Raw genomic sequence first — 8156 nt, forward strand, 5'->3', positions numbered from 1 at the left:
CAGATGGCTACTTAGTTGAACCAAGCTCAGTCCCAAAATTCTGACAAATTGCCTTCACAAACTGTGCAGAATTCGAAAAATCTGAGTGTCATCACCTTGAGGTCTAACAACCAAATTCAAGTGCCTCCAACAGTAGCAACACCTGCACCTGAACCTATCAAGCTTCATTCTACACCTGAAAAAGAGGTTGAGATAGTTGCACAAAAGAGAAAGCTTCCTAAAAAAAATTTTCATGCAGGTGGACTTTCTTCTAGTAATTTTGACTTACTGCAGCCTCCTATCCCTCTTCCATTCCTACCTAGAGCAATTCCAAACAAAAAAATGGAAGAAGTGGAAAAGGAGATCTTGGAGACCTTCAGGAAAGTAGAGGTGAACATACCTCTTCTAGATGCCATCAAGCAGATTCCAAGATATGCCAAGTTTCTAAAGGAGCTGTGCACCCACAAAAGGAAGCTCAAATGCAATGAAAGGATTAGCATGGGCAGAAATGTGTCAGCATTGATAGGTAAATTTGTTCCTTACATTCCTGAGAAATGTAAGGACCCATGTACTTTCTGTATACCTTGCATTATCTAGAACAGTAAATTTGAGAATGCCATGCTAGATCTAGGAGCATTAGTTAGTGTCATGCCTTTGTCCATTTTCAATTCTTCATCTCTTGGACCTTTGCAATCTACAGATGTGGTGATTCATTTGGCAAATAGAAGTGTTGCTTACCCCGCAGGTTTCATAGAGGATGTGCTGGTTCAGGTTGGTGAACTTATTTTTCTTGTTGATTTTCATGTTCTTAATATGGAAGAGGGATTTTCCTATGGTTCAGTTCCAATTATTTTAGGCAGGCCATTTATGAAAACAGCCCGAACTAAGATAGATGTTTATGCTAGCACATTGTCTATGGAATTTGGTGATATTGTTGTTCATTTTAACATTCTTGATGCCATGAAACATCCATCTGAGGATCATTCTATTTTTCATGCTGAGATAATTGATCAGATTGTTGATGATTATATGTTTGATTTTGATTCTGTTCTTCATGGTAGGAAACATCCATTTTTATCTGATTTGCATACTTGTCATTCCTTATGCATTGAATAAGAATCTGAGTTTGAATTTGATCTTGTGTCTGATTTTTATGCTGAGAATGAATCTGAATTTGAGTTTGGTTCTAATTTTTTGGGTGTTGTACCTCTTGATGTTGATTTTTTAGAGTCAGAATGCACTAACCATGTTGTAGGAAGTACATATACTTCTGACTTGCTTTATGAGGTACAGGCTGAGGAACCTTCTTCTTCTCCTACCCTGGTTCCTCCCACTGTTCAGCCACCACCCACACCAGAGTTGAAGCCCTTTCCAGCAACCCTCAAATATGCTTACTTGGAGGACGAGGAAAAATTTCCAGTGATTATCTCTGCCTCCCTTGCTACTGAGCAAGAGGAGAAGTTGTTGCTAGTTCTCAAGAAGCACAAGAAAGCCATTGGATGGACTTTAGCAGACATTCATGGAATTAGCCCATCTACCTGCATGCATAGGATACTTTTAGAGGATGAAGCTAAGCCAGTGAGGCAGCCACAGCGGCGACTCAACCCCGTCATTCTAGATGTGGTGAAAAAGGACGTGATCAAGCTCTTACAAGCTGGAATCATCTACCCCATTTCTGACAGCCAGTGGGTGAGTCCAGTCCAAGTGGTTCCTAAGAAGACAGGCCTCACAGTAATTAAGAATGAAAGGGATGAACTTATCCCTACAAGAGTGCAGAACAGCTGGCGAGTCTGCATTGATTATAGGAGGCTGAACCATGTAACCAGAAAAGATCATTTTCCCCTGCCATTCATTAATCAAATGCTTGAGCGCTTGGCAGGTAAGTCTCATTACTGTTTTCTTGATGGTTTTTCTGGTTATTTACAAATTCATATTGCTCCTGAGGATCAAGAAAATACCACATTCACCTGTCCCTTTGGCACTTTTGCCTATAGGAGGATGCCCTTTGGCCTATGCAACGCCCCTGGTACCTTCCAACGGTGTATGCTTAGCATTTTCAGTGACTTTTTAGAGAGTTGCATAGAGGTGTTTATGGATGATTTTACTATTTATGGATCCTCTTTTGATACATGTTTGGATAGTCTGGATAGAGTTCTTAGTAGATGCATTGAAACTAACCTTGTGCTGAATTTTGAAAAATGTCACTTCATGGTAAAACAAGGTATAGTTTTAGGGCATATCATTTCCAGTAAGGGCATAGAGGTAGACCCTGCAAAAATAGATGTTATTTCACAATTGCCTTACCCCTCTTGCGTGCGAGAGGTTCGTTCTTTTCTTGGTCATGTAGGGTTTTATAGGCGTTTATCAAGGATTTTAGCAAAGTGGCCCTTCCACTATCCAATCTGCTACAAAAGGAGGTGGAGTTTGATTTTGATGACCGATGCAAAGAGGCTTTTGATTGCCTCAAGCTTGCGGTGACTACCACCCTTATCATTTAGGCACCTGATTGGACAGCCCCATTTGAGCTAATGTGTGATGCATCCAATTACGCATTGGGGGCTGTCCTTGCTCAAAAGATTGATAAGCTGCCTCGGGTGATCTACTATGCTTCCAGAACTTGGATGCTGCTCAAGCAAATTACACTACCACAGAGAAGGAGCTATTAGCGATAGTTTTTGCTCTTGAAAAATTTTGTTCATATTTACTTAGTACTCGTGTTATTGTTTATACTAACCATGCAGCTCTGAGGTACCTGTTGAAGAAGCCTGAATCAAAGCCTAGATTCATCAGGTGGATGCTTTGGCTCCAAGAGTTTGATTTGGAGATCCATGATCGGAACGGTGCACAGAACCTCGTGGCTGACCATCTGAGTAGGATTGAGCGTGCGTCTGAGGACTCACCCATTCGGGATGATTTTTCGGATGACCACTTGTACATTCTGTATAGTATTTCTGATTCCTTCCCCACTCCTTGGTTTGCTAATATTGTGAATTATTTGGTTGCTTCTGTTTTTCCTCCCTTAGCATCTAAAGCTCGAAATGATAAAATTAAGAGCGATGCTAAGCATTATATTTGGGATGACCCCTATTTGTGGAAGTTGTGCAGTGACCAGTGATGTGTCATCATTTTCTCCTATTTCTTAACCTTTTTTGTCACCATTTTATTTACTGATTAGCCTTAATTGTCAAATTAATTATGCAATTTTATCATTTGGGCCTACTGGACTAATTTTGTGTTTTTAATTTAATTTTTGGAGAATTATAAGCAATTAGGCTTGAATCTGGAATTGAGCTTGGACTTGAAGAGAGCAGGAAATTTTATTTTATCAAATCTTATCTTATCCAGATTTTATCTCATCTAGATATTATTTCATCTAGATTTTATCTTATCTTGATTTTATTTCATCTAGATTTTATTTTATCAAATCTTATCTTATCTTGCCCATATTTCATTTTATTTATGGGCTTGGACTTAAAACAGATTTGTAAGCTTTGGGGCTGAGAACTTTTATAACAACACCAAGGTTCTAGTTTTAGGAGCCTTTTCGTTTTGGGGGAGAGGAGAATAATTTTAGGTTTTGCAATTCCAGTTTTTACTGTTCATGCGTACTATTCACGTAGCAATAAAATTTGTTTTCTGCTTTAAGTTGCAATTTCCTTTTCTGCTTCAATCTGCAATTTCGTTTTCTACTGATTTATGAAAGGCTAAGTCTCCAGCGTTGTTTTCTCTTGAGGATCAAGCACAACTCTCTTTGAGGTTTTATTATTACTATTGAATTCTGCTCAGTTTTTCCTCTTCACCAATTACTTTGTATTTGTTGCTATTAATCCATGCATGCTTAGTGCATGATTAATTGTCTCTGTGCTTAATTTATGTTCATGCTTAATGATCAGTTTCGTTCATGATTAATTGGTGTATGTGTTGCTTAATCACATAATGACAGCCTTATGTTAATTTTCACTTAGTAATTTAATTTAGGGTTGGATTAAGTGGTTGAACTGATAAAGGATAAATTCTCATAACCTAGGATAAGAGACTTGTTTTTGAATCAAGGGGAAACAACGTGTTTTAATTCTGATATTTTCTAGTTAAATTTGCTTGATGTTTAATTTACAAAAACAAACAACCCTCCCCCCCAATTCGTTACTGTTTAATTACTATCTGTTATGAACGTTTGATTGACCATTGCTCATTGGGAGATGACCTAGGATCACTTCCTAGATACTGCATTTTTAATGTTTATTTGATTCAGGTACAGCCTCGATCAACCAGGTTATTAGGAGATGCATTCCAGACCATGAGATCGACTCGGCCCTGCAATTCTGTCATTCTTCCACACCAGGTGGCCATCTTTGCACATAGAGGACAGCTCGCAAGGTGCTTGACTACGGTTTCTATTGGCCCACCATCTTCAAGGATGCGTGGAGAATCTGTAGCACTTGGGAGCCTTGTCAGAGAGCAGGCGACTCACTGTCATGGAGACAACAAATGTCTCAACAACCCATGTTATTCTGTGAGGTGTTTGATGTCTGGGGTGTAGATTTTATGGGGCCTTTCCCTGTCTCTTTTGGTTTTGTTTATATTCTCCTTGCTGTTGATTATGTTTCAAAATGGGTGGAAGCCATGTAGAAGCAAGCTTCATGATGATGAATCAAGTTGATTCAAGAAGTTTTGATGATGACAAAAAGCCCAAAGAATGATTTCAAGATTAAGTTCAAGATCAAGATTAATTTCAAGTTTCACCAAGAAGATTCAAGATTCAAGAATAATCAAGATCAAGATTCAAGACTCAAAGATTCAAGAATCAAGAGAAGACTTAATCAAGATAAGTATTAAAAAGTTTTTCAAAACATTGAGTAGCACAAGAAGTTTTCTCAAATCATTACCATATTATAGTAATCGATTACCAGTGGTTTTAAAACGTTAAGATTTTCAAAATTCAAAATGAAGAGTCACATCTGTTGATGTGTAATCGATTACACCTTTATGGTAATCGATTACCAATGACTGTTTTCGAAAAATTCATTTCGAAATGTCACATTTCTCCAAGTGACTTGTTTCTGAAGATTCTTTCAAAAGTCATATCTTTTTAAGTGATTAGTTTTAAAGGAATTGCCAAGAGTTACAAGTTTTGACTTGAGTCATCAAGAAACTATAAATATGTGACCTTGGCATGAAATATTTTTTTTTATCTCAATCATCTCTTTCAAATCAATCTTTCAATATTTTCTTTCAACAAATTTTTTTTTTATTCATCTTCTCTTCATCTTTCTAAAAGTTTTTGTTCAAGACTTTCTCTTTCAAGAAAAGTTCTTTGTTAAAAAACTTGTGCTATTCATATTTTTCATTCCCTTCTCCTTTTGCCAAAAAGAATTTGCCAAGGACTAACCGCCTGAATTCTTTTTGTCTCTCTTCTCCCTTTCCCAAAAGAACAAAGGACTAACCGCCTGAATTCTTTTGTGTCTCCCTTCTCACTTGTCAAAGAATTCAAAACGACACAGTATGACAATTTTTTTTATTCTTCCCTTTCCCATATACAAAAGATTTCAAAGGACTAACCGCCTGAGAATTGTTTTGTATCCCCATTCACAAAGTTTCAATGGTTTAACCACCTGAGAACTTTGTCTTAACACATTGGAGGGTACATCCTTTGTGGTACAATCTACTTGGGTTGTTGACTAAGAACAAGAGAGGGTACATCTCTTGTGGATCAGTTCTAGTGGAGGGTACATCCACTAGGTTGTTCAAAGAGAACAAGGGAGGGTACATCCCTTGTGGATCTTTGCTTGCAAAAGGATTTTTACAAGGTTGAAAAGAAATCTCAAGGACCGCAGGTCGCTTGGGGATTGGATGTAGGCACGGGTTGTTGCCGAACCAGTATAAAACTCTTGTGTGTTAGTCTCCTTCTTCCCTACACTTTTAATTTCCGATGTGCACTTTAATTCTTGCTTTTACTTTTGGTTAAGTTTCTTTTCTATTCTTTATTTTCTTAACAACATAGTAAAAGCCTAAGAAGGGTAATTTTTAATTAGTAAAGGTCTAGTAATAATTAATTCAACCCCCCTTCTTAATTATTCTGAGGCCACTTGATCCAACAAGCCAAACCCACCAGAACTAACGATGCTAAGGTTGTTGTGGATTTTGTTAGATCTAATCTGTTTTGCAGGTTTGGAGTCCCTAGAGCCATCGTTAGTGATCAAGGCACAAATTTCCACACCTTACCACCCCCAAACTAATGGGCAGGCTGAGATTTCAAAAAAGGGAGATAAAAAGGATCTTAGAGAAGATTGTGTAGCCGGACAGAAAGGATTGGAGCACCAGGATGGATGATGCTCTTTGGGCGCATAGGACTGCCTACAAAGCACCCATAGGAATGTCGCCTTATCGGGTTGTCTTTGGCAAGGCATGCCATCTTCTTGTAGAGATAGAGCATAAAACCTACTGGGTTGTAAAGACCTGTAACTTCTCTATTGATTAAGCTAGAGAGGAAAGGAAGTTGCAACTAAGTGAGCTAGATGAGATCCGTTTAGAAGCCTATGAGAATTCCAAATTCTACAAGGAGAAGACCAAGAAGTTCCATGACAGCTTGATAGCTAAGAAGGACTTCGTGGTTGGACAGAAAGTTTTATTGTATAACTCTAGGCTCGGACTCATGAGTGGTAAGTTGAGGTCAAAGTTGATTGGTCCTTTTGTGGTGACTAATGTTTTTCCTTATGGTACAGTTGAGATTAAAAGTGAATACATAGATAAGAGCTTCAAGGTCAATGGACACCAGCTAAAACCATTCCTCACAAATCCATCCTTAGTGGGTGTAGTGGTGGAGGAGACCTCATTACTTCACCCTACTTCTCTTCTGCCATGACTTAGGGAGTTTTCTTTTTCTATCTCCTTCTTTACTTTCATTGCACTTGTCCAAATTTATTGATTGTTTTGATTGCTCTTGATCTTGTGATTGTGCTACATTGAGAACAATGTGTTGTTTAAGTGTGGGGGAGGGAGGGGAGGGAGGGAGATTGTTCTTTAATTTTGTTGGGTTTTCTAGTTTAATTTTTTTAGGTTTTCTAGGTTAATTTTGTTATTTTGGTTTTATGTTTTATGTACAACATTGCATGTTTCTCTTTGAATTTTAGGTTATGTACAGGTAATGGGTAATTGTTTTTGAAATAGGAGTTTCTTGGCATTTTGTGAATTGAAATCCTTGTTTTTCTCTGCTTGTCAAGTTAGTTTTGAAAGTTTGAATTGGAAGTGATAGATTTACCCTTGGTGAGAATTTGAGCCATCATCATCTATTTTATTCGGTGTGTTTTGCCCCATTGATTGCTTGCACAATAGCCTTGGCTTGACTCTTGTTGATACTTCTTGCTTCACATGCATGTTGGGAGATGATTTAGGCATTTTGTTCTTATAAGTCTCTAGCCAAATGAGCCTACCTTGAATTAATTCCTTTGATAGCCCCTTTGAGCCTATGTTCCTCTTTCTTTGTTTTGAAGCTCATTACAAGCCTTATGTGAAAAACCATGATCTCACCCTACCCTTAAGGAATTTTGGAGCTTTGGAATTGTTTTGGGAATAAGTGTGTGTCTGTGGGGGGGGGGGGGGGGGGGGGGTATGTTTCATTGGATGATATGTTTTTGTTGGCCATGTGTTGATGATGTATTTTGGCCATGCTTGATGTATATACATATATTGCCTAATTGTTACTTTATTTTTCAAATATTCAAAATGTTTTTAAATTTTCGTTCTCTGTTTTCTGCAAAAAAAAAATCGAAAAAGAAAATAAAAAAACATAGAAAAAGAGTGAAGTTGAATAAATGAGGTCTTGTTTTGAGGACTTGGACTGGTTTGAAGACTTGGTTGATTTTGTTGATATTGGAGGTTTTGGGTTTACTACTTTTGCTTAATTTCCACTTATTCCCCATTGTTCCTTTATTCCTTTGGGTTTTAGCTACTTATCTCATACTTTCCTCTACCTTGTCCCTGGCCCCATTACAACCTTAAAAGACCTTTTGATCCTCATGTGTATGTGTTTGTTGAGTTTGGTTGTTAATTTTAGAGTCTTGCCAACTCTATGTGGTGTTTGTTTTCATGGGTGCTTTGAGAGTAAACAATAGCCTAGACACTTGAGAGATAGAGTGCATATCTTATGAGGCTTTATCACTTTTCATTCTTGAGCTGAT

This window comes from Glycine soja, chromosome 18 (assembly GCF_004193775.1).
Source record: "Glycine soja cultivar W05 chromosome 18, ASM419377v2, whole genome shotgun sequence".
Classification (NCBI taxonomy): Eukaryota; Viridiplantae; Streptophyta; class Magnoliopsida; order Fabales; family Fabaceae; genus Glycine; species Glycine soja.